Here is a 26,069-nt window from a genome sequence, read left to right as displayed (position 1 = left end):
CATAGAAATTATGATTAGTGCTGAAGAAAGAAAAATGAGGGCACATTTTGAGTGACTTCTCAATTCCTCTTATATTTCATTAAAAAAAGTTCTGATATGCAGTCCCCCGAGATGGCCACCAGAGACAAAAGAGCCCAAATGTAGCCCAAATATCAGCCAGATGTAGCCCAACTATAGCCCAATGACAGAATATCCCAGAGTGTTCTAAAGAACAACTAGAACGCTAACAGTCTTACTTATGAAAAAAGTATGGCACACCTGAAGTCATCTTGATTGGAATAAAGTGGTAACACTTAATACATTTAATTTGAAAAGGAACAAAATGAGGGGTTTCATTTTGCCATAGAAATGTTATTACCTACTGGTGATAGCCAGTAGGTATATATAGTTAGGATTGTTTTCCATAGGGAAATTGCAACATTCTATTGGGAATAACTTTGGCGCCGGTTGAGGAATCTTCCTGAAATTTTCCTTAACTTTCCTCGCGGCGCTCCCCTCCTTCCCTGAAAGTTTGGGGGGAATTCGTCAAGCGTGGGCCGAGATAAAAGGGGGGTCCCAAAACGTGTTTTCCCCATGTTAATTTCCATAGGGCGGTTGGACTCACTTTTAGCCCGTACGGCTCAATGGTTTTCCACCAAACTTGGCAAAATTGTAGGGACTGGTAGCCCGATGTGCCTTTGCTATGTCTCAAGATATGTGCTCCAGTGGTTTTTCCGAAAATTAACTTTGAAAAAATATATATTGGGCTACATTGGGCTATATATATGTTAGAGCCCAAATGTAGCCCAATGTAGCCCAATGTAGCCCAAAGATGGCCACCAGAGACAAAAAAAACAAATGTAGCCCAAATATCAGCCAGATGTAGCCCAACTATAGCCCAATGACAGAATGTCCCAGAGTGTTCTAAAGAACAACTAGAGCGCTAACAGTCTTACTTATGACAAAAGTATGGCACACCGGAAGTCATCTTGATTGGAATAAAGTGTTAACACTTAAAACATTTAATTTGCAAAGGAACAAAATGAGGGGTTTCATTTTGCCATAGAAATTATGATTAGTGCTGAAGAAAGAAAAATGAGGGCACATTTTGAGTGACTTCTCAAATCCTCTTATATTTCATTAAAAAAATTCTGATATGCAGTCTCCCAAGATGGCCACCAGAGACAAAAGAGCCCAAATGTAGCCCAAATATCAGCCAGATGTAGCCCAACTATAGCCCAATGACAGATGTCCCAGAGTGTTCTAAAGAACAACTAGAACGCTAACAGTCTTACTTATGACAAAAGTATGGCACACCTGAAGTCATCTTGATTGGAATAAAGTGGTAACACTTAATACATTTAATTTGAAAAGGAACAAAATGAGGCGTTTCATTTTGCCATAGAAATTTTATTTATATATATATATATATTCACTGAAAAAACCATAGGTTACACATCAGTTATAGTTAGGAATTATCATTTAAAAAACCTTTGAAATTCACTGAAAAAACCATAGGTTTCACACCAGTTATAGTTAGCTGGAAATTTTACTCGCATAAAACCATTGAAATTCCCACGTTATAGTTAGTTTTTAAAAAATTACTAAAATCTTTAGCACTCTTGACTTCATTTTTCTCATGGGTGCACTTCCCTGTATGCACACCGGTGAGCGCCCCGTTAGCGCAACACAAAAAAAAAGAAAAAAAAATACAAGAGAAGGAGAGCATAAGGGAAAGAGGAAGAGAGAGTAATGTTAAGAGACAGACAGCAAGAGAGAGCAACACAGATGTACTGTGTAATACATAGTAAAACAGTGTAAAAGATATAACAAAGTGTAAGAGAGAAAATGAAAAAAATATAAGGCTGTGAAACAAAGAAAGAGAGAAGAAGAATACTAAAGCAGAGGCACATGAAGAATGTGAGTGGCTGTAAAGAGTAAAAGGAAAGAGAAAAAATGATGTACAAATAAAAGGTAATAACGGAACCAGATTTAAATAACACTGGTGAGGGAGAGAGAGAAAAAAGTAGTGTGCATAACTAAAGAGGGAGAAATATTTTGCCTCAGTCTTATCCCTGCTGTGAGGCAGATGATTGTAAATAGGATCTGTGCTGTGTTTCCTAAATGTAATGTCAAAAACGATTTGGGGGAAAATAAATGGTTTTTACATTTTTGAATATAATGTGGCACAGAGGTTTAAAAAGTGATGCATCTACCTACATGTGTCATTTTTTAAATATGGGGCAAAAAAAGGTACTTGTTTGGGCTTTCCTGGGGAGCATAGGTGTTGAGGCTTGTGTCTAAGAGTACAGTGGATTAGGCTTTATGAAGCCTATCTCTGCTGCATTCTTAGACACAGGTGTTTTGAGGCGAAATCTTGCACTTGTCTCACAACAGGAATAAGAGTGAGGCAAACGCTTTCTCATGGAGCTTCACAATTTTACAAAATACAATTCCTCTATGTAAACAAACTCAATATGCTTCCTACACTGAGTTAAAACACAGGTAAAATCATTGTAAAGAGTCAAATTGACACCTGTCTCTAAGAATGCAGACAGGGATATGCTTCATGAAGCCTAGTCCACTGCACACTTAGATACAATCCTCACCACCTAGGCTCCCCAGGAAAGCCCAAACATATACCTTTTTTCCCCCATATTTAAAAAGTGACGCATGTATGCGTCATTTTTTAAACCTTTGCGCCACATTATACTCAAAAATGTAAAATCCATTTATTTTCCCCAAAATCATTTTTGACATCACATTTAGGAAACACAGCACAGATCATATTTACAACCATCTGCCTCACAGCAGGGATAAGACTAAGGCAAAAGCTTTCACATGAAGCTTCACAATTTTACAAATTACAATTCCTCTATGCAAACAAACTCAATATGCTTCCTACACTGAGTTAACACATGTAACATCATTGTAAAGAGTCAAATTCACACCTGTCTCTAACAGTGCAGTCAGGGATAGGCTTCATGAATTTTAGTCCACTGCACTCTTAGACACAAGCCTCACCACCTACGCTCCCCAGGAAAGCCCAAACATGTACTTTTTTGCACCATATTTAAAAAGAGACACATGTAATTAGATGCATCACGTTTTAAACCTCTGCGTCACAATATACTCAAATATGTAAAAAACATTCATTTCCTCAAAATCGATTTTGAAATCACATTTAGGAAACACAGCACAGATCCTACGTACAACCATCTGCCTCACAGCAGGGATAAGACTAAGGCAAAAGCTTTCACATGAAGCTTCACAATTTTACAAAATACAATTCCTCTATGCAAACAAACTCAATATGCTTCCTACACTGAGTTAACACATGTAACATCATTGTAAAGAATCAAATTCACACCTGTGTCTAATAGTGCAGTCAGGGATAGGCTTCATGAAGCCTAGTTCACTGCACTCTTAGACACAAGCCTCACCACCTACGCTCCCCAAGAAAGCCCAAACATGTAGCTTTTTGCACCATATTTAAAAAGAGACACATGTAATTAGATGCGTCACTTTTTAAACCTCTGTGCCACAATATACTCAAATATGTAAAAAACATTCATTTCCCCAAAATCGTTTTTAACATCACATTTAGGAAACACAGCACAGATCCTATGTACAACCATCTGCCTCACAGCAATGATAAGACTAAAGCAAAAGCTTTCACATGAACCTTCACAATTTTACAAATTACAATTCCTCTATGCAAACAAACTCAATATGTTTCCTACACTGAGTTAACACAGGTAACATCATTGTAAAGAGTCAAATGTATTTCTATTAAACATGCACACATTTTTTATTCCTTTTAAAAAATGTTAAAAATATTTTTTCCCCCAAAATCGTTTTTTACATCACATTTACAAAACACAGCACAAGTCCTACATAGAAGCATTCCATGTCACGACTAAAAATTCACAATTTTACAAAATACAATTACTCTATGCAGTAAAAACTTTTTACCAAGCATTATCAAAAAGCATGACACAAAGCAACATGTAAAGACCACAATTTTCTTCCAAATCTTCTCCATAGAGTATACAAATCTCTATGTATATTAAATGAATCATAACTCACCTTTACAAATGCTTTAGGACATTCACAACAGTGTCAGATACACACACCAATATTTCTTTAGCAGAGTAAAAGGTATGTTCTCCAAGCACTGCAAACCATAAAGGCACAGAAAACCTCTAATTCTACACAGATATCCCTTTTTGTTAACAAATTAAAACTCTTCCCTCTCTATATTCAAACCAACACCCTTCCCCCCCTCAGCCCTTTCTACCTGTTACCATAGCAACTCCCTCCTTACTGAGCTGCCAGGGTTAAAAGTTTATTCTACAATGTTGCAAATCACCTCTGCAAGGATGTTTGACCTGCAAATACACCAGCTTATCTGGTGTAAGGTTTCTTTAAATAACTTTTTTTTAACCATTCAAATTACTTCTTACACAGAACACAACCATGCACCCTAACTTTCAGTTTTCACCTATCTCATTCTACCAATCATTGCTTGTGATTCAAGAGCACTGAAACTCCACAGGTTTTTTTTTTGCAAACTCCTATTATTCCAACTGCCATTTCTTTTCCACACTTCATCTAACTGCACCAGAATCTCCTCTGACTATGTATTCTGTCTGGATTATTGGACATAGCTATATCCACTGGGCTCAAAGGTATGCTAGTACCAGAAATTTACACAACCTTGATTTATCAAACGTGAACATAAAATGGATTGGCCACAGAGGATTAAAATGTCACCAATTGATTCCATTGGTGAAAACCTTTTTGCATTTGCCACACCTGTTAATTCTGCACTGTGGAGGAAATGACTTGGGCACTTTGACTGGTGTAGGTCTGGAAATGCTTTTAAAGGACACCTTTGATCAATTGATGGCACTTTTTCCACAAACTGCCTTGGTATATTCCAATATATGCCAAAGGCAGAAATGGAAGTGGTCCAATCAGTTTTGTCCACAATTTGAAAAAGCACGGAAACATGTGAATAAATCTGTTTCTGCTTACATGAGAGACTATGGAATGGGTTCAATATACAACAACAACTTGCGTTACAACATGCAAGATATTTACAGAGAAGATGGTGTGCACTTCTCAGATGAAGGGAATAGAATATTCCTCCTGAATTTAAGACTGTGCATTGGTACCTACTTGTAGGTACCTGAATCAGCCACAGAACCCAAAAGCCCTTTTCAGGGCTACCCTATCTCTGATCACTCCAAATGATTATCTTTTTCTAACTTTTTTCACTATTTTTCACCAAAGTACGCTCCCCGGTACGCTCCCTGGTGCGCGTACCGGGCGCTCCCCCCGCGAAAATCGGAATTTCTTTTTTTTTTTTTGTCCCACGGGACCCTTTTATGGCCCCCACATCAAACCTAGGGGGTTAGGGGGGTGTACCCTGCCCCCTTTTGCTCATTTCCCCCTTTGATTTTTGCCACCTCTTGTATCTCAATCCTACCGAGACACAAAATGGCGGCCGCTGCTGACTGTTTCGAATGTTTACAGACACCCGAGAACCAATCAGCTTGCAGTGCGCAAGTCGCGTGGCGCGCCCGGAGCGCTCCCCGGTACGCGTACCGGGGCGCGCTTACAGATATATAAATTTTTTTAAACCTAAATTACTCAAAACCCACTGGAGCACATATCTTGAGACATAGCAAAGGCACATCGGGCTACCAGTCCCTACAATTTTGCCAAGTTTGGTGAAAATCCATTCAGCCGTTCGAGCTAAAATTGCGACAGACCGCCCTATGGAAATTAACATGGGAAAAACACGTTTTGGGACCCCCTTTTATCTCAGCCCCCGCTTGACGAATCCCCCCAAACTTTCAGGGAAGGAGCGGAGAGACGCGAGCCAAAGTTGCTGAAAAATTCAGCCTGATTGCTCAACCGGCGCCAAAGTTATTCCAAATAGAATGTTGCGATTTCCCTATGGAAATCGATCCTAACTATATATACCTACTGGCGACCGCCAGTAGGTAATATATATATATATATATATATATATATATATATAAACGCAGCTATTGAATTCATCTCCAAATTGAATACCAACAATAACAACATTATTCTTACTAGCAACATCAGTAACAGGGAGATTGAATACTTGGACACAAAGGTGAGAGTTGAAAACAACAAACTCAAAACTATACTGTTTCGTAAAGAAACAGCAGGTAACACCTTACTGCACGCCCTGAGCAGCCACCCTGACCCCCTGAAGTGGAGTATCCCCTACGGGGAACTACTCAGGGCGAAACGCAACTGCAGCACCATTAACGATTATGAAAAGGAAGAAGCAACAATGGTACAAAGGTTCACCAACAGGGGTTATCCGAAATGGGTAATCAAAAGAGCTATCAACAGAGTGAAATCCGTGGAGCGCAAAGACCTCCTGACCAATCAAAGGAAAGATGATGAGAGTATAGATGATGAAATGGTCACACGCATCATCCTTGACTACAATGGCAATCAAAAACAAATAAAGAAAAGTATCACCAAGAATTGGGACATTCTGAAGAATGATCCCATAATAGGTAGCACCATACCATCCAAGCCGAGTATCACCTACCGCAGGGGCCGCAATTTGAGTGATCTACTAGTACACAATTTGATCAGTGACATTACACCCCGGGGAGTAGATCTTCCCGGATTTTTTCCTTGTGGGCACTGCAAAGCCTGTGCGAGTAGTCAGATGGTTAAAGAATATTGGAATCCTAGTACCAACAAGATGGAAACCATTAAACAATTTTTGACCTGCACTACTACGTTTGTGGTGTATATACTTGTATGCCCATGTGAACTGAGGTACGTGGGCAGCACCACAAAAATGGCCAAACAACGGATATTGGAACATACCAGGGCTATAACGAATATAGACAAACAATATCCCATTGCCAGGCATTTCGAGAGTCATCATTTTCCAACGCTAAACTTCTGAGATACTACATTGTTGAACAAGTGAACTTATCCACTAGAGGTGGTAACCGGGTATTGAGACTAAGACAAAGAGAGTCGAAATATATTATTGGTCTCTGCACCCGCTTTCCGAAAGGACACAACCTCGATGAGGAATACAATGTACATTTACATCATGAATGATTTTTTTGTTATATATATTGGGATGATTTTACTTCATTAGTACATTAGTCCTCATATGCTTCCTTCCACAGGTTGAAAGGGTGGGACTAAGTCTCAGGTCCATGAAATCAGCACCCCAGTCCTTTCAACGCTGACCTTCTCCATTTTCCAGCTCAAGTATGTCTCTTATATATTTGTTTTTTGAATCACAGTGCACCTTATCACTTTTGGTAGTTGGAACTGGGTTTTTTCAATGCAGATCCTCAACATAGTTCTCAACTTTGCTTTTTTTTGTGTGAACATTCATACATTGTGCCAGTCCTCTGTCGACCAGGACACTCTAGACTGTTGACATCCAGTGGCATCCCCACTAACAAGGGAACTGGAAGTACGGATCTTCACTAGACTTATACAATCGCTCTCACACACCCACTAACCAGGGGATATGTGATATCTGAGAGATTTCACCCAGGCGACCGAGTGAACCTACGGGACTACATGTACTTTACATTAGGATTGTTTACAATGATGCGAGTCAGTTACCATGGGAACTACAGGTTGTTCCATTGGCCAATCACGCGCTAACAGACTAAGCACGTGATTGGATGACCCAATCACAAGGTCCGCATTCTGTGCCAGCACGAGTGGGTTTATTGTTGTATTTTTTGCAATACACCCATCATATACATGGACTATATGCATAAGTTATAATATAAGTCCTGGCCAATGTATTTTTACCGTGAATAATATCGCAATGGTATGATGATGGTATATTGTGAATTTCTGCACAAGTGCTTTAATTTAGTTACAGTTAACAGACAATTGTTTTATGTTATGAATACAAGTGAGAAGTTGTATAACTGTCGGGATCACCATTCAGTTAGACCCACTGAAAGATGGCGCCTTTAACACCAAGGTTAGGCGTGTGAGTCCATCTTTGATGTCTAGTGTGTACACACGGTAAATACAGCAAATGTGTTGAGGACTATTGTGTGAACAAGCACTCACGGAGTGCGAAACGCGTCACGTAGGGCTTATGGCGTGAATAAACCCTACTAGTTGGCAGACCTGATTTGTTGGTGTGGTTATTGCTGTGCCTGAGTGCGCGCTTGGGACGCCGTTTTGCACTTCATATTGACTACCGGACACCTCACCGGCAGCGCGCCACCCCCACGAGACGATGGATGCCCCATTGAGGTAATCTTTGGACTAATATATATATATATATATATATTACCTACTGGCGGTCGCCAGTAGGTATATATAGTTAGGATTTTTTCCCTATGGGATTTTTGAAAATTCTATGTCTAATAACTTTGGCGTTTGTGGACGGAATTGGCTGAAATTTTCAGGATAATGGCACATTTTGTTTCTGAGCAGCCCCTAATAATTTTGGGGGGGTTCGTCAAGGGGGGGCCGAGAAAAAAGGGGGGTCCCAAAACGCGTTTTTCCCATGTTAATTTCCATAGGGCGGTTGGCCTCACTTTTAGCCCGAACGGCTGAATGGATTTGCACGAAACTTGGCAAAATTGTAGGGACTGGTAGCCCGATGTGCCTTTTGTAGGTCTCAATATATGTGCTCCAGTGGATTTTGAGAAATTAACGTTTAAAAAAAGATATATATCTGTAACAGCGGACTGGGCAGCGGCCCAGGACGCGTACTTGTCGCGCAACGGAGCTTTGTGAAGCGAAGCTGATTGGTTCTCCGGCGTCTGTCAACATTCCAAACAGTCCGTAGCGGCCGCCATCTTGTCTCTCGGTAGGATCGAGAGACAAGAGGAGGTCAAAACAAAGGGGGAAATAACTATAAGGGGGCATAGTAGATCCTCGCTGACCCCCTAGGTTTGATGTGGAGGTTTTAAAAGGGCCCCGCGGGGCAAAAAAAAATAATAATAATAATAATCGAACGGCTGAATGGATTTGCACGAAACTTGGCAAAATATTAGGGACTGGTAGCCCGATGTGCCTTTGCTAGGTCTCAATATATGTGCTCCAGTGGATTTTAAGAAATTAACGTTCAAAAAAAGATATATATCTGTAACAGCGCTCCGCTTCGCGTAACGGAGGTTTGCGAAGCTGATTGGTCATTCTGTCACTGGGCTATAGTTGGGCTACATCTGGCTGATATTTGGGCTACATTTGTTTTTTTGTGTGTCTGGCGGCCATCTTTGGGCTACATTGGGCTACATTGGGCTACATTTGGGCTCCAACATATATATAGGCCAATGTAGCCCAATATATATTTTTCAAAGTTAATTTTCGTAAAAACCACTGGAGCATATATCTTGAGACATAGCAAAGGCACATCGGGCTACCAGTCCCTACAATTTTGCCAAGTTTCGTGGAAATCCATTCAGCCGTTCGAGCTAAAAGTGAGTCCAACCGCCCTATGGAAATGAAGGAAATGAATGGGTAATTTGTAATTAGCAAATAGCTCATCGCAAACTAGGAATGGTAAAGAATCGCTATTTATTCCTTAAAGTTCGCTATTTAGGAAATGCAAAAAACTTTGATGATACATATGGCGGTTCATCTCTAACAAGATAAGAAGCATAGGGATACATTTATGATGAATGGCGCATCACCAGGGATGTGTTAGTCATTCTGTGCTGCTGTTCCGTCACCTATGGTGTGCTGCATTTACAATGCGGCGCATCATGGGGCAAAAACAGCACAGATGCGTGATGTATCTGTGCCGTAAAGGTGGCGCATTGCTGGAGTTGTATCGCAAGTGTGATGAATCTCCAGCAAGGGTCGGGGGTGCCCCTGTCGCAGGGTTTCTGTTCTCACACAGAACTGTGGACAGAGGATTGGAACCTCGGCGAATTAGGGTGTCCCAAAACTCACGTTAGTAATCAAAAACTCCTTAGCAAGCTAGGTACAGTGTCACATTGGATATAACAAACTCTCAATGTTTAGACAATCCAGAATATGAACTTATAGTACCTCAGGATACGTGGAACTCATGAACAGTCGGTCGTTATATATTTCTTAGAAACCAGAACATGGAGTTAAGAAGAACACATGTGTATTTGAAATGTTTATTTACTAATGCCGTCTTCACAGGCGTAGTATCTTAGATAATACAAGTACACATATTATCAGTAGCAAAATTACCAGCATAGTTACTAGTACATAAAAAGCGAATGGTGATAGTATGTTAACATGCTGTAAATGAATAAGAGTTAGCAACACTTATAAGCAGCCGCGGGCCGTGGAGGGAGTTACGGTGGGGCAGGGAGGCGGGGAGGGGGAGGGGCAAGGTAGAGAGGGCTCCACCCTGCTTCTCCCCCTCCCCGCCTCCCTGCCTCACCGTAACTCCCTCCACGGCCCGCGGCTGCTTATATCTCACCCTCCCTAATACACATATTATATTATTTGCTAAGAAGGTCTCTTTGTGTTGGTTTAGGGCGTGCCCATACTTTAGTGTCTTAGATTTGAAGGAATCACATCAGCATACACCAGCTCTCTCTTCATGTGAGCCGCATCAACTGTTGTGTATGTGTGTTCGGCAAAGCAATATAAAACCCGCCTCATGCCCAGAATTGGCAGAAGTTGCACTTATGTTATGAGTATGAAGTCGTGGAGATCAGACCTCATAACAATTCTGTATCGTGTTGTTCTTGAAACTTTAGCACTCGCTGTACAGATATAGTTTAACAAGCAAAGCAGATAGTAGAGCAATAACATATTATTCTCATGTAAACCACGATGAACTACTAGGTGGAAAGCTAAAGCAACAACTAAGTGTCGTGTGCAGAAGTTGCAAAAAAGGAAAAATGGCGTTTAAACCGGTAATGAGCCCATGCTAACTTAACACGGTGTAAAGATATCCAGGACCTAGATGACACCTCCCCATGATCCGGAAACGAACTGAATAAGATAATAGAAGTGCCATCTCATGAGAGCAGATTGCAAGTTTATATGTGGACGGTCCGCAAGGTAAAGCATTAAAAACTAGGAAAATTTAATGCTAAAGAAAAATAAAACAGCCAAGTACTTTATCGAGTCTTAAGCCAATAGGCAAGGTAAATAATAAAAACTTGACAAATAAGTCAATGAATTGTCAATGAAATGCTAATACTCAGCATATCAAACATGAAAAAGGTCTATGACATAACTGTGTATGCAAAATAAGCTGCAACAGCCTCCAATAGGAAGTCACCGTCTTCATCCGAAAACAGTTCAGCCATCCAATTTAAAAGCGGAAAAGAACATACGTGCTCTCCCAGCACCGGATCCTCTATCACCATCAGAGGACAGCTCGGTGGGTTTTCTAGAAAGCTCTGTTCCAAGAAAGACTGTGCTGCCGCCAGTAAATTCCAGGGACCAAGTAGTCCATGCATCAATGCCACAGCCATAATCCTTTCGCCAGGACAAACCAACTCGTGAGTAATGATAGGAGTCATCAGCTGATTAAAGTCGACGTCAGGAGAAACCGGTCCGCAGAGACACAAATCAATGGCCCAATCGAAATCACAGGTCAGGCAGTGAAATACAGGCTGGACACAGGTGAAGTAGGAGAATCGAAAAGATAATCCATATGCCGTGCTTAATATCGCCAACGGCATTGTGCCATAATATTCTAGCATGCGATTGCGGAACAGTGTCAGCAGCTGCAGGGTGGGAGGTTGCATAGGAGGGACATCCATATTTAAAAATGTAAAAAAGCACAAGAGCGTCCGCTGGTAATGCAAGTAAAAATGCCAATCCACGAACCAGAGTGGAGAAAATAGAATGAAAGGAAGCAGGGATGAGTCCAAAGATTTTCTCAAATGAAGTCACGAGACCACTGGTAACAACTTTAAAAAAGTGCGCCAGGGACTTTGCGGAGGATGCGTTAAAGATAGTCGGAACCATCTTGCTGAATTTGAAAGGCAAATCTGAATTGAAAAGTGTGTGCACCTCTGTACGGGTGTTCGCTATGTGAAGCACGAAAGTTTCACGGGCCGAACTCAAGGCCACCTCTCTCTGAGACAAAAGAGCTCTTATTCTTGCCATGCCGTTGAAATCTGTCCCAAGGTTGGTATTTGTGGCCAGATTGAAAACTCCCTATGTTCATGTGTGGGAGGAAATAGAACATTTCTGCAGCAAATAACCCGTTCACTTACTGTTACGATAAAAGGAATACTTTTAATTAACTCAGAACAATCTTCATTATTGAGCATCAAATAACTACCATTTTCCAACAACTTGAACGTGGGGATGATAGCAGGAACTGGCGTGCCTTGCAACACGCAAGCCATATTTGGTCGGTGTTTGTTGCATGAACCGTGTAACTGTATGTGCCTACACATTAGTGAATGATCTGGCGTCTCAGTGCATTCCTCTCCATTCAGATAAACTTCTTGATCATCTTTGAAACATCTGTATGTGTATGGAAGCGACCAGACCTCATGAAGAAAAGCACTACCTAAAGGTTCATAACGACCTATTGGTATATATTTCATACAATTTGAAAACTTATATAAAGCAAAAGGCAGCGTTATTAAACCGTGGATAAGGCACGTTGCCAAAAAACCCGCAATCCTCTGCTGATGATGTCACTGAGCATGTCATGAATGATGTAATATGTGACATCATCAGCAGTGGATTACGGGTAATAGTATCTCTAGTTTACTCCCCTATAGCTGTCTTTCTTTTAACATAAGTGTCTGTTTCCTTCCCTTATACTTACTGTTTTTGGTTCGCTTCCGGTTCGCGTACCGGGGAGCGAACTGGGAAGCGAACTAAGAGAAATAGAGGTTGGCACAGTTCCAAATATTGTACCAATTTTTTAATAACGGGGAGGTAGTTCTGAAAAGAACTTTTTTTTTTATTTTTCAGAACATTTTTTTACTTTTTTTGAATTTTTCTGAACAGTTTTATATTTTTTTGGGTTTTTCTTGGAGGGGGCAATGAAAACGATTCATTGTAAAGGGCTCAACAGGAGCAACAAAACAAAAAAAAGAAGTATTTATTATTTTGGGCGTTTCGTACAAACTTGCATATGATAGTCAATAGCTCTGTTGATCAGAGTGATGCTTTTTTCTCCGTAGGAAATGAATCCATCGCAAAATACGCAGATGTGTTTTACATCACCAAATCTCATTTGTATATTTGGCACCATCTCCCTGCCCTCTGGTCCCGTTACTTCCGGTACAACAGATCTTCTGGCCATAATAGGGAGATTATCTAGGTCGTTCCGAAACTGTGCAGCACTGTAGTTGTTAGGATGCCACCTAGTCATATGGCGATGCATTGTGTAGTTTCCGAAACTGTATTTTTTGTCGGTCCCTCTGGACAGTCTATCTTGACATATAAGGCAAGTTACGTATCTTGCATTTACTTTTTTCTGACCTTTGGGAATTTTAAAAAATTGCCAAATGAAGTTTTCTTTCCGGTGAGACGTCCTGGGCTGCTCAGGCAAAAACTGCCTCTCTTCGTGCTCGTCCTCCTGTTCCTCTTCTTCCTCTCCTTGTTGAATTATAACTTGAGCAGGTGGTCCACTCTTCCTTGGATGTGGTGGAGGTGGTGGGGAAGCACCAGCTGAAGCTACTAAAGAAGCCATTGCTCAGTGATCACAAAGGGTCTTTCTCTCACAATGATGAAAGTCAGAGTGAGGAAAGAAGGAGGGATTTTCATCATTTGGGAAAAACAAGAGTTCTCAACCAATCAAAAGTGTTCATTTTAGATTATATGACCTAGTCTTACATCATTAGGAAACAAAAAGTGAAATGAACCAATGAAAAGTGTTATTACCAAGTCACATGACTTGCTGTGTTTACGTTAAGCGCTTTGCAGGGCCTCCCGGTTTGCTTCCAGAAACCTGCGCTTTGCGACTCGCTTCGCGTACCAGTTCGCTAACGTTGTACGTCATATGACGTATCACGCGACAACGTGAAACGTCATGCGGACGGGAGGCGTCACGATGTTGTTTTCTAACGCGGCACTTGCGGTAAAGAAACGTTTACCGGCTCGCGGTCTATTTCGCGGCATCAAGGTCAGCTAACGGGAAGCTTCCCGATTCGCGAAGCGGGAACGAAGAAAAAAAAATATTTAAAAAAAAAATTATTCATAAACATATAAAATATATTTTTGGATTTAAAGAAGAATACATTTTACAGCTACAGATATTAGCTGTTAAAAAACCAATGAAATTCACAGAAAAAACCATAGGTTATAGACCATATATAGTTAGGAATTAGCATTTCCAAAACCTTGAAAATTCACTGAAAAAACCATAGGTTATAGACCATATATAGTTAGGAATTAGCATTTAGAAAACCTTATTTTACTCACACAAAACCATTGAAATTCCATATATAGTTAGTTGCACTAACTATATATCGCGCACCCGCAATCCACTGCTGATGATGTCACATATTACATCATTCATGACATGGTCAGTGACATCACTGATGACATCACTGATGACATCTCAAATGACATCACTGATGACATCACTGATGACATCTCAAATGACATCACTGATGACATCATGACACACCAATACCAGTTACTACATAAGCACTCACTGATTCCTACGTCTACACACACATTCACTCATTCACCCATACAATCACTCATACATACAGTCACTTATTATTACAACACTATCATATGCACTCATACACCTATGCAGACAGTCACACACTGCCACTCATCCATGGAGTTACTCACACACCAAGCCAGTCCTGTAAAGAATCAATCACACTTCCATTTCTTCATCTATACAGTTAAACACAGAACACCATACTTCAGTGACATCACTGATGACATCACTAATGACATCTGAAATGACATCACTGATGACATCTCAAATGACATCACTGATGACATCATGACACACCAATACCAGTTACTACATACACACTCACTGATTCGTACGTCTACACACACATTCACTCATTCACCCATACAATTACTCATACATACAGTCACTTATTATTAGAACACTATCATATGCACTCATACACCTAGTCAGTCCTGTGAAGAATCAATCACACTTCGATTTCCTCATCTATAGTTAAACACAGAACACCATACTTTTCACACATATACTAACACATACTTACTCTCTTATACAATCACTGATACAAGTACACATTGATATGCACAGAGTCACACACCTCCCAGCCAGCCACACACACACTCAGTCTTCCATACATCCAGTCATTCTTCAATATATAAAACGTATTTAAACTTTACAAAAACACACAGACACTAGATGATGTCATCATATATATATATTCACTGAAAAAACCATAGGTTATAGACCATATATAGTTAGGAATTAGCATTTAGAAAACCTTATTTTACTCACACAAAACCATTGAAATTCCATATATAGTTAGTTGCACTAACTATATATCGCGCACCCGCAATCCACTGCTGATGATGTCACATATTACATCATTCATGACATGGTCAGTGACATCACTGATGACATCACTGATGACATCTCAAATGACATCACTGATGACATCACTGATGACATCTCATTTGACATCATTCTTGTGCTAATACGATAAACCTCTTCAGACTCTAATATAACCTTAGATACACTCACTGTATACAGACACTCACACACTGTCACTCATCCATGGAGTTACTCACACACCTAGTCAGTCATGCAAAGAAACAATCTCACCTCCATTTCCTCAACTATACAGTTATACACACATTACTTATTCAAACATATACTAACACATATTTACTCTCTTATACAATCCCTGATACAAGTTCACAATGATCCATACAGCCACTCACACATTCAGTGGCTCTCATGCACAGTTATTTATATATGCCAACTCTCACATGTACTGTGTTTTACATATGTACTTACTATGACATGTAGCATTGAGATATCCATTCACTCATCAATACACTCATGCACACAGTCAACCGCCCATGTAGCTTTTTCCACATGCACTCTTGAACTCATACACCTAGTGAATCAACTGCTCACACATCTATGCACAGAGTCACACCCCTCCCAGCCACCCCCACACAAATTCAATCTCCCATACAAATACTTGGGCAACCAATCCATAACACATATAGCCTCTCGTATAGCTAATGATCAACACATGCAGCAGTTTACATCACAACAGACATACTGATGCACACATTCAGACAGTTTAGTCACTAACCCATGCATTTAGTACGACACATTTATTCACTCACTCATACAGTCAGTCACGCACCTACTAAATCCTTCATCCAGACACTTATACATCCACTCAATCTTCAATATATCAAACATATTAAAACTTTACAGAAACACACAGTCACTGGATGATGTCATCAGTGATGTCATCAGGTACGCGAACCGGGAGCGAAACAAAAAAACAAAAAAAAAAAAAGAAGAGTAAGTATAAGGGAAGTAAACAGAGAGTAATGTTAAAACAAAGACAGCTATAGGGTCTAAACCAGAGATACTGTTTAATAGATTTATTTACCGAAGAAAAGAGGGAAGAGGATATAATTGTGAAAAACAAAATAGATAAGGAAGTGAAAGAAAAAAAGGAGAGTAGAAGAATAACAAAGAAGATTTTCTTGGAGAATGTGAGTGAATGTTCAAAATAAGATTAAAACATGTGGAATAACAGAGAGAAAAAACAGAAAACAGAAAAGAAGAAGTAACACAAAAAGAATAGTTGAAACAGCAAAGAAATGTAAATAACATAGGGCCATATCATCAACATAGGCAATAAAAGTTTTGCAGCTTTTATCGGCAGAAATGTGTCGCTAAAGCCGCTTTTGCGGCAGAAAACTGCCGCTAAAACCACTTTAGCAGCAGTTTTCTGCCAATAAAAACAGCAATATTTTATTGGCTGTGTTCATAATATGCCCCTTAGTGTGCTTCAACTACACAGAGAAAGCATAATGAACAAGTAGTGAAAGAGTGATCAGTCAAAGACACTAAGAGTAATAGAGACGGAGTGAGTGAACAAGAGTGAGGAACTATGAGAAGAGAGGGACTGAGAAAAGGAGTGGAAGGAGTAGAGTAAGTAGGTAATAGAGAAAGGAATGAGGGAAGTAGCAAAGGCAGGAAACTGAGGGTTAAAGAAATGAAGCTGTGGAACTAATAGTAGGTGAATGTGATAGAAATGTAACGAAAAGAGTACAAAACATTTACCTTATAATTGTCGTTAACTTACTCACTTTTTATTTTTATACTTTCAATCTGTGAAAGAGAGAACAAACATTTGAAAAATATTAAAACATGTATTTAAAAATTAGAAAAGACAACGGAAAAGATTGAAGGACAAACAGTTTTTCAACAACTTTGACACTTACAGAAGCTTCTGCTTCTCCAGGCCCCCTACTCAGTCCTAAAGATATACATTTTAAACTAACAGTATCTTGATGCAGATGAAGTGAGGCCTATCTTAAAACATGGTGCATCTTTTGCGCTGCTGTTGTCTCACAAAAGTGTCGCAAGACACTAACATTTTAAATGATTGTTTCAGGATGCCAATAAGATGTGTCCTATCCAGAGGTTTGTTTGAGGTGAGGCCTACTCAGGGTTCCAAATGAAATTTTGAGTTGTTGAAGAGAACAGAGGACATAATACATGTGAAGGTCTACCAATGAAGTAAGTCATGTCCACTTCACTCTTGAACAAACGCCAGACCTCTTCTGTGTCCGTGGACAGAGCTAAACTTCATCTGCACAATGTCATTCGTAAACTTAGGAAACACAGGTGATGTAATTGAAAAACGTGCAATTTATTTTGCTCATTTCACAATCACATCACTTGTGTTTCCTTTGCTTAGGTATCTCATTGTGCAGATGTAGTCCAGCATATGAAACAGTACCCAGAAGTGCAGCACTGCATGCAACAACTTTGACACTTACAAAAGCTTCAGCTTCTGCATGCCCCCTACACAGTGCTAATTATATACATTTTAAACTGATGGTATCTTGCTGGAGATGAACTGAAACCTATCTTGCAACATGGTGCATCTTTTACACAAAAGTGACCCACAGCGGCGCAAAAGAGGCGCACGGCCATCATAAATCTGACCCTAACATTTTAAATGATTGTTTCAAGATGCCGATAAGGTGTAACCTATCCACAGATTTGTTTTAGGTAAGTCCTACTCAGGGTTGCAGATGAAATTTAGGTTTGTTGAAGAATACAGAGGAGATAATACATGTGCAGGCCTACCAACGAAGTGAGTCATGCCCACTGCACTCTTGAACAAATGTCAGACCTCTTCTGTCTCCTGGAACAGGCCTAAACCTCATCTACACAATGTGATGTGTAATGTTAGGAAACACAGGTAATATAATAGGAAAATGTGCAATTTCTTTTGCTCATTCCACAATCATATCACCTGTGTTTCCTTTGCTTAGGTATCTCATTGTGGAAATGTAGTCTATCATATGAAAGACTACGTAGAATGTGAGCACTGTATGCAACAACTTTGACACTTACAGAAGCCTCTCCTTCTCCATGCCTCCTACACAGTTCTAAATGTACATCATAAATGCAAACAGTACAGAATTAATTATACATGTTAAATGGTTTATTTTTGCTGTTCTCAGAATGTATCAAATTTCACTAAAAACAGTGACTTGAAGGTATTCATCATATAACAGCGGGGAAAAAAAACCACAATCAAAATGATTGTGTTTAAAAAACCCATACAACATAACAAATCAGAATTCAGAACTCCATAAAATTAACTTACTTTCCATGACGTCGAAGGATGTCCTATGAACAGCTTACACTCTGTTGTGCTATTATTACTTTCAGCCCGCCAATTTCTGAAAGAAAACCTCCATCGTTGTGAAAAATATGTTACATACAATAAATGACTTCTCGCTCTCTACCACACGTTTCCACAAGGCCAAATCATGTAAGAGCCATTTATAACTCTTGAAATTCTTGTAAGCCAATCCCGTCATTTTGTATTTCCGCAACTTTCAGAATTAAAATGTTGAAGATCATTTTCACAATCCTGGACTAGTAATATCTTACCCTTCTTGCTCACTCATGTTCTACATTTCCTATGACACTGATACTGCTTACTATGAAGCAGACTTACACTACCTCTATGACTACTACAATTATTTAATTCTCTACATCACTTTTAATCACAAAGCAATATCAAACAGTAGACAGCATTGCAGACTTACATTCCCTCTACTCCATGTTTTGATTGGCTGCTTCAATTAGCTTATAAAAAGAAACAGTTTTTCTGAACTCATTCAAAGTGCAATTATTTTTCCATGACGTCAAGTGTTATGGTAAGAAGTTATGTCTCTGTACTACACTTATCCTCAAGGCCAAATCGTGTAGGAGCCATTAGAACTTCTTGAAATTCCTCAGAGCACATCCCGAGATTCTTTCCCTAAAATTTTGGTTTTAAAAACACCAGGTAAGAATTTTTAAGGTCATACGGCAATTCTTTTTTGAAAATTAAAACAGAATCGTTGAAGAATGACCAGCCATTTATAGACTTTAAATAAGCTGTGTAATGTCCTGATGTTATTGAAGGACCGTCATGATATATAATTGCTGCAGTTACAAAAGTCCTTCCTGATATTGACAACTGTGAAGCCACAAAATTTTTAATTAAAGTTGTCAATTTTGTTCCATCAGGCCTACATCGTTGGAACATTAAAATGACATACTGGCCATATGTTCGTATAAATAATGTTGACATCATTTCAGATTTACATTGGCTACACTCCATGTTGTGATCAGCTGCTTTTACTAGCTTATTAAAAGAGACTGATTTACTGTCTGGCAAAGTTAAATATATAAATCTTTCTGAGTCTACACTAGTAGTACTTGATACCCTACAGTTCTCGCAGTCATGCTGCCATTGATAAGAAAGCCCAAACAGGTGATCTACATCTACACCTTCAGCATGCAATACATCAAGCATATACATTAAAAACTCCTGACAATCTTGCTGAATATTTTGAGAGAATTGTGTTTGACCTGAACATCTGTCTAACAGATTTCGAATTTCAGACACACTTTCTATTTTTGTTCTATCAGTGCTACATTTCTCTAACACAGAATTTAACAAACTGCAAAATCTTTGATCAGAATTGACCACAATCTCTTCTTTTACATTTTCTAGAGAAAACAAAACATTAACCACTACATTAGCATAGCAGTTGACACCAGAACTGTTTTCAAATTGAAAACCAACAACATCTTCAACAGAATCCTTTTTGTTTCTGCTTATAATTTCAGGTTCATCAACTTTTCGTCTTTTTGCTACAACCTCCCTAGTATTGGTCACATTTCTTCGTTTCCGGCCTACCACACGTTTCTCAAACAAAGGATATTGAGGCAAATGTGGCGCATACTCTCTTCTTAACCTATTGTATTCCTTAACACAATCTAGATCCGCACAAATGTTTGTGACATCACACTCAATCAAGTACAATCCCGATAAAGTTCTAACTCGTGACAATGCCACATATGCCATACCCTCCTTGAACACAGAACTGCCAATATTCACCAATGCACTGTCTACACTTAAACCTTGCGATTTATGGATTGTCACCGCATATGCCAAGCAAACAGGAAACTGCTTACGGCGAACATATAAGTCTTTTACAAGCAAAAATCTAGCAGAACAACGACCAATTAGCTGTACTTCCTCAATGCCATCAAATTTAATTTTTAAAAATTCAATTCCATCTCTATTTCTGTATTTCACAAAATCAACAACATTACCCATTGATCCATTTACCAGACCTCTTTCAACATGTAAATTCCTTCTTAAAATTATACGGCAGTTTAAGCACACATTCAGAGTCTTTTCAAAACCTGCAGTTTTAGATATAGTCTTCTCTAATGAATCCAATTTTGTTTTAAAATTCTCAGACAAAATAATTGTTGATCCCATATGCTCTACTCTGTCAATAGCTTCCAGTTTCACAATCTCTTGGTTTTCTAAATGCAACATTTTGTTGTTGAAGATGGCACATTCTGCAAGAGTTGGCATCAAACATATTCCAGATTTCTTCTCAGTAATTTTCTGAAAAATATTCTCAGGCACAACATCTTGTTCTGGATATAAATTTGACAGTAATCGTGCATGTAAAGCTTCTTTACCATGCTCGGTCACTTTTCCAATTCTAACATCTTGTAGAATATTCTTGTAAACTTCATCCTTCGCCTGACGCATATTTCCGTTAGCTCAATTTGATGCCGCGACCCGGTCCGCGAACCGGTAAACGTTCCGTTTGCGCAACTGCCGCGTTAGAAATCAACATCGTGACGCGTCGCGGAAGCGCGACGTATCACGTTGTCGCGTAATGCGTCTTATGACGCGCCGCGTTAGCGCACCCGGAAGTGCTCCGGTACGCGAACTGATACGCGAAGCGCAGCTCCCCGGAAGCGATCCGGGACACGTCGCGAAAGCGCGACGTATCGCGTTGCCGCGTAATGCGTCTTATGACGCGCCGCGTTAGCGCACCCGGAAGTGCTCCGGAGCGCGAACCGAGGCGCGAAGCGCAGCGACCCGGAAGCGATCCGGGGTGCGTTCCGCAGCGCGTAACTCAAGCGTAACAGGTCATGTGACTTGTTAATAAAACTTTTCATTGGTTCATTTCACTTTTGGTTTCCTAATGATGTAAGGCTAGGTCAGGTGACCTAAAAATAACACTTTTCATTGGTTTAGAACTATTGTTTTTCCCAAATGATGAAAACCCCTCCTTCTTTCCTCACTCTGACTTTCATCTTTGTGAGAGGAAGACCTTTTTTGATATTTGAGCAATGGCTTCATTGGTAGCTTCAGCTGGTGGACCCCCACCACCACCACCACCTCCTCATGGGAAGAGAGGACCACCTCCACAGTTCATCAGCAACACAGAGGAGGAAGAGGATGAACAAGAGGAAGAGGAGACAGAGGGACCACAGTTTTTAGAAGAGGAGCCCCAGGTTTCTCCTCGTAAAACTAGTTTTATTTGGCAGTTTTTTTCAATCCCTGAAGGGCAGAAAAAAGTTAATGCTAGATATGTGACGTGCCTCATATGTAAAGAGGACTTATCTAGAGGCACCTTAAAAAAGTATAGCTTCGGCAACTACACCATGCACCGTCACATGCTGAGGTGGCATCCACTAAACTACAGCCGGGCAGAGATGCGTGACCTTCAGGACAATCCTCAAACTCCTGTGGCCAGGACATCAACACAGATATCTTTGTCAGGGCCAGAGGCACGGGAAACCGTGCCAAACATTCAGGACAACTTTGTCCATATGAAGTTTACCTGTTTATATTGCGGTGCATTACTCTCATGTGGCAATATGAGCATTAACTTAATCATCAGAGTATTTGAAAACCACAAGTGCTCTAAACGCCCCAGAAAGTAAATTTTTATTTTGCTCCTGTTGAGCCCTTTCCAATGCCTGTTTTTTGTTGTTTCCCCTCCAAAAAAAACAAAAAAAACATAAAACTGTTCAAAAAATACAAAAAAAACAAAAAATGTTCAGAAAAATAAAAAAAATATAAAACAACAAAAACATTAAAAAAAAGTTCTTTTCAGAACTACCTCCCCTATTCAAAAAAAATTGCTAGAATGTTTAGCACTCTGGCAAGCTGTATTTCTTTTGGTTCGCTTCCTGGTTCGCTCGCCGGTACGCGAACCGGGAGCGAACCAAAAAAAAAAAAAAGAAGAGTAAGTATAAGGGAAGTAAACAGAGAGTAATGTTAAAACAAAGACAGCTATAGGGTCTAAACCAGAGATACTGTTTAATAGATTTATTTACCGAAGAAAAGAGGGAAGAGGATATAATTGTGAAAAACAAAATAGATAAGGAAGTGAAAGAAAAAAAGGAGAGTAGAAGAATAACAAAGAAGATTTTCTTGGAGAATGTGAGTGAATGTTCAAAATAAGATTAAAACATGTGGAATAACAGAGAGAAAAAACAGAAAACAGAAAAGAAGAAGTAACACAAAAAGAATAGTTGAAACAGCAAAGAAATGTAAATAACATAGGGCCATATCATCAACATAGGCAATAAAAGTTTTGCAGCTTTTATCGGCAGAAATGTGTCGCTAAAGCCGCTTTTGCGGCAGAAAACTGCCGCTAAAACCACTTTAGCAGCAGTTTTCTGCCAATAAAAACAGCAATATTTTATTGGCTGTGTTCATAATATGCCCCTTAGTGTGCTTCAACTACACAGAGAAAGCATAATGAACAAGTAGTGAAAGAGTGATCAGTCAAAGACACTAAGAGTAATAGAGACGGAGTGAGTGAACAAGAGTGAGGAACTATGAGAAGAGAGGGACTGAGAAAAGGAGTGGAAGGAGTAGAGTAAGTAGGTAATAGAGAAAGGAATGAGGGAAGTAGCAAAGGCAGGAAACTGAGGGTTAAAGAAATGAAGCTGTGGAACTAATAGTAGGTGAATGTGATAGAAATGTAACGAAAAGAGTACAAAACATTTACCTTATAATTGTCGTTAACTTACTCACTTTTCATTTTTATACTTTCAATCTGTGAAAGAGAGAACAAACATTTGAAAAATATTAAAACATGTATTTAAAAATTAGAAAAGACAACGGAAAAGATTGAAGGACAAACAGTTTTTCAACAACTTTGACACTTACAGAAGCTTCTGCTTCTCCAGGCCCCCTACTCAGTCCTAAAGATATACATTTTAAACTAACAGTATCTTGATGCAGATGAAGTGAGGCCTATCTTAAAACATGGTGCATCTTTTGCGCTGCTGTTGTCTCACAAAAGTGTCGCAAGACACTAACATTTTAAATGATTGTTTCAGGATGCCAATAAGATGTGTCCTATCCAGAGGTTTGTTTGAGGTGAGGCCTACTCAGGGTTCCAAATGAAATTTTGAGTTGTTGAAGAGAACAGAGGACATAATACATGTGAAGGTCTACCAATGAAGTAAGTCATGTCCACTTCACTCTTGAACAAACGCCAGACCTCTTCTGTGTCCGTGGACAGAGCTAAACTTCATCTGCACAATGTCATTCGTAAACTTAGGAAACACAGGTGATGTAATTGAAAAACGTGCAATTTATTTTGCTCATTTCACAATCACATCACTTGTGTTTCCTTTGCTTAGGTATCTCATTGTGCAGATGTAGTCCAGCATATGAAACAGTACCCAGAAGTGCAGCACTGCATGCAACAACTTTGACACTTACAAAAGCTTCAGCTTCTGCATGCCCCCTACACAGTGCTAATTATATACATTTTAAACTGATGGTATCTTGCTGGAGATGAACTGAAACCTATCTTGCAACATGGTGCATCTTTTACACAAAAGTGACCCACAGCGGCGCAAAAGAGGCGCACGGCCATCATAAATCTGACCCTAACATTTTAAATGATTGTTTCAAGATGCCGATTAAGTGTAACCTATCCACAGATTTGTTTCAGGTAAGTCCTACTCAGGGTTGCAGATGAAATTTAGGTTTGTTGAAGAATACAGAGGAGATAATACATGTGCAGGCCTACCAACGAAGTGAGTCATGCCCACTGCACTCTTGAACAAATGTCAGACCTCTTCTGTCTCCTGGAACAGGCCTAAACCTCATCTACACAATGTGATGTGTAATGTTAGGAAACACAGGTAATATAATAGGAAAACGTGCAATTTTTTTTGCTCATTCCACAATCATATCACCTGTGTTTCCTTTGCTTAGGTATCTCATTGTGGAAATGTAGTCTATCATATGAAAGACTACGTAGAATGTGAGCACTGTATGCAACAACTTTGACACTTACAGAAGCCTCTCCTTCTCCATGCCTCCTACACAGTTCTAAATGTACATCATAAATGCAAACAGTACAGAATTAATTATACATGTTAAATGGTTTATTTTTGCTGTTCTCAGAATGTATCAAATTTCACTAAAAACAGTGACTTGAAGGTATTCATCATATAACAGCGGGGAAAAAAAAACCACAATCAAAATGATTGTGTTTAAAAAACCCATACAACATAACAAATCAGAATTCAGAACTCCATAAAATTAACTTACTTTCCATGACGTCGAAGGATGTCCTATGAACAGCTTACACTCTGTTGTGCTATTATTACTTTCAGCCCGCCAATTTCTGAAAGAAAACCTCCATCGTTGTGAAAAATATGTTACATACAATAAATGACTTCTCGCTCTCTACCACACGTTTCCACAAGGCCAAATCATGTAAGAGCCATTTATAACTCTTGAAATTCTTGTAAGCCAATCCCGTCATTTTGTATTTCCGCAACTTTCAGAATTAAAATGTTGAAGATCATTTTCACAATCCTGGACTAGTAATATCTTACCCTTCTTGCTCACTCATGTTCTACATTTCCTATGACACTGATACTGCTTACTATGAAGCAGACTTACACTACCTCTATGACTACTACAATTATTTAATTCTCTACATCACTTTTAATCACAAAGCAATATCAAACAGTAGACAGCATTGCAGACTTACATTCCCTCTACTCCATGTTTTGATTGGCTGCTTCAATTAGCTTATAAAAAGAAACAGTTTCTCTGAACTCATTCAAAGTGCAATTATTTTTCCATGACGTCAAGTGTTATGGTAAGAAGTTATGTCTCTGTACTACACTTATCCTCAAGGCCAAATCGTGTAGGAGCCATTAGAACTTCTTGAAATTCCTCAGAGCACATCCCGAGATTCTTTCCCTAAAATTTTGGTTTTAAAAACACCAGGTAAGAATTTTTAAGGTCATACGGCAATTCTTTTTTGAAAATTAAAACAGAATCGTTGAAGAATGACCAGCCATTTATAGACTTTAAATAAGCTGTGTAATGTCCTGATGTTATTGAAGGACCGTCATGATATATAATTGCTGCAGTTACAAAAGTCCTTCCTGATATTGACAACTGTGAAGCCACAAAATTTTTTATTAAAGTTGTCAATTTTGTTCCATCAGGCCTACATCGTTGGAACATTAAAATGACATACTGGCCATATGTTCGTATAAATAATGTTGACATCATTTCAGATTTACATTGGCTACACTC

The sequence above is a fragment of the Lissotriton helveticus genome, chromosome 4_1, assembly GCF_964261635.1.
Source record: "Lissotriton helveticus chromosome 4_1, aLisHel1.1, whole genome shotgun sequence".
Lineage (NCBI taxonomy): Eukaryota > Metazoa > Chordata > Amphibia > Caudata > Salamandridae > Lissotriton > Lissotriton helveticus.
The sequence above is the reverse complement of the archived record's forward strand: the minus strand, read 5'-3'. Positions refer to the sequence as shown.